The sequence below is a fragment of the Papaver somniferum genome, chromosome 1 (assembly GCF_003573695.1).
Source record: "Papaver somniferum cultivar HN1 chromosome 1, ASM357369v1, whole genome shotgun sequence".
NCBI lineage: Eukaryota > Viridiplantae > Streptophyta > Magnoliopsida > Ranunculales > Papaveraceae > Papaver > Papaver somniferum.
Genome location: NC_039358.1, coordinates 176,993,551 through 176,996,493, shown reverse-complemented (window position 1 = coordinate 176,996,493; position 2,943 = coordinate 176,993,551). Strand labels below are relative to the sequence as shown.

General features: G+C 33.9%; 1 long non-coding RNA gene across 1 annotated transcript; it reads left to right on the top strand.

Moving 5' to 3' along the window:
• The first annotated feature begins 503 nt into the window (after positions 1 to 503).
• LOC113334254 lies at positions 504 to 884 on the top strand. The gene is made up of 2 exons (XR_003352694.1): positions 504 to 540; positions 654 to 884. It is a non-coding gene; the product is annotated as an uncharacterized LOC113334254 (long non-coding RNA).
• The last annotated feature ends 2,059 nt before the right edge of the window (positions 885 to 2,943 follow it).

Here is a 2,943-nt window from a genome sequence, read left to right as displayed (position 1 = left end):
CAATCTGAGATTATGAAAGTTTATGAAAGTTTTATGGAAATAGGGAAACTGATGAATATCTTTTGATGTGAGTTTTCTTCTAATTTTTGGTTTTTGAATTTTAGATGTTGGATGGATATAGGGTTTTTAGTAGTTTAGATCGATTATTGTATGATTTTCCCTTTTTTTTTTGATTTGAGAAAAGTGAATTAGGGGTTCAGCAAATGCATCATAGAGGTTTTTAGAATAATTAGGGGAATGTGATTATGTGACCACTGTTCTTGAAAATGATTTGGTAATGTTGTATCATACACATGATAGTATTGGATGAACTAGGGACTGGGGAACAAAGAGTCAAAGACTAAGCTTTCAGTGTCTTTTCTTTAAGCTGGTATTATTAGTGCTCTGTAGCATTGATGCTTGAGAGTTTCATGTGTCTTAGTTTCCCTCTTTGTATGATTCCTGCTCAAATTAAATTAGTGAAACTGGATACAGAAATCTAGCTTAGTAGCTTTTACTTCTACTTAAGCGATTGGTTGCCAGATTTCATTTGTGATGAAGGTAAACATTTTTTTCTTCTTAAACTCAGTGCATAGTTCCTATTATTACTACTTAGACAATTGTTGTGTATCTTATTCTATCTGAATGTTGACTTGTTAATTGTTATAATGCAGATATGGAAATTTTGGAAACCGAAGACGAATGAAGACAAGAGAGACCCTGTTTGAATATCTGTTAAGTTTTTACTTTCTTTAGCATTTGCTTGTGCTTCTTTTCATGTATGTGTGTGAGTAAGAGACTTACATTCAGATGAAGACAATTCAGATGCCATCTTATGAGTACTGTTTCCAAGTTTTATGTATGACAGTATGAGAATAATTTCACCTTTACAGATTTTTTTGTTACTAACGGATATTATCGGATAAATATCCGTTATCCGATAGCTTAACCTATCGGATATCGATATCTGATTTTGATATCCTATAGGATATTCTCGGATATCGAATATCCGATAGTTCTTAACCTGTCGGATATCGGATATCCAGATATCCGACGGATATTCTTCCATTGACAGCCCTAGCTGCCAAGATTATATGTCACTTCTGCGTCCTTGCTCTACCATGAAACTTAAGCCAATATAATGGTTTGCATTGCTTAGGTCTCTATGAACTTTCTCCGTTCCTGCAACCAAAGAAGCAGGTAACTTCTCTGTAGCCAATCTCAATGTTGTTAGGATCTACAACTACGTATATACAGAACACCCAGATAATATACAAAACAGTGTGCATCTCAATCAAAACCAAAAATAACACTTCAATTATATGGACCAGTGATGATTGGACCTGACGTGATTTGAATACGTAACCTTCTGACGTGAAGTCAGATGCGCTACTATTGCGCCATAGATCCGTGGATTAAAATACTTGTTTTAGTATAGGACAAAAGTAGCATCCATCTTTGGTGCTTGTCTTTTCAATAGAAACAACGACGGCGGCAAGATTGGGAAACCATACTTTGTGCAGTAGCAGTTGTATTGTTGTATTTCATTCATGCGATTATGTCCATGATTCTTTCCTTCATTTGTAATCTGCCTCCAATAGAATAACAAAATCTACAAAGAAACCATATAAACATAAAAAAAAACTAAAAAAGATCACCTTATACCAATTTGTTTCTCGGCCATAATGGGCAATAATCTATTATCGCAGCAAAAAGAAAAGCAAGATGGAATAAAGTTGTCAAATAGCTACATATGAAACTATTTAAACTTATTTATCAATGGTTCCATGTCATGGTAGCAATAATCGGTATATCAAGTGGAACAAAAACTATTTATACTACCTTGATATACAACAAGCTAACAAATTTCCTTTTTCTTCTTAAAACTTCTTGATATATAAAGGTCTTCATTGGGGTCGTCCAATGCTACCATAGAAACCAATATTACCTGCAAAAAAATAAAAATGTCAAATCAAACTGAAAATAATTACATAGATATTGAATACACATAACCTATAAAATTAATCATCTATTATGTCCCAATCTCACATTTTAGCAAGATCACAACATGCCAACATGGCAGAAAGTAATTTTCCACAACCCATTTTACAATTCGACAATTGAAGACAAAAGGCAGATTTCATTGATGAATTCCTAATCTGCAAGTCCTAAAAACTGCAAGTGGCATAATAGGTTTAAACCTAGATTAAAAACTCAGCTTTACCTTGAAAGGTTTTCTACTCTTTGCTTGAAAAATAAAAAGTTAATCCCAACATGATGTCGTCATTGAGTAGGCAAGTTCTGTGAGTAAATGCATCATCTATAATATCTGCGAAAAGTTAGGAAACCCACATGCTTCTAGAAGCAAATGCCATTCAGCGATATGGAAATAATGGAGCTTACACACAATATTTGTTGTATGCAACCCTTACACAAGATAAGTCCATTAAAGAACACCCACAACTGTTTGATAACCTAAACCCAACATAAAATTTAAATTGGAAAACCCTGCATCGGGAGCCCAAGATGGAAGAGATCTCAACCATACTCGTATCCGAATAACACTCCAAACCCCATAGAATAAGCTCATGTCAACCCAAACCCTAATTTCAACAAAAACCTAGATCGACCAAGTTTTTAGAACATTGCCCACAATTTTGCCGCCGCCATGACCACCACAACTGATTAATTAACTGCAACCCCATCAAAATTGCAACGTCACTACCATCATATACCCATCTAATATAACTATCATCAACCAAATTGAATCCATTTCTTTGAACTCAAAAGAAAAAGAATGTTTCTACAATGTTTTGACAACCAATTGAAGATGTACATAGCATAAAAATGGATACAAATTTAGAGAGAATCTATGGCAGAACACAACTTCAAAAAACTAAGCAGTATCCCTAATTTCAAAATAAAATAAAATAAAAATCATCCAAAGTCATTCACCAAATTTAT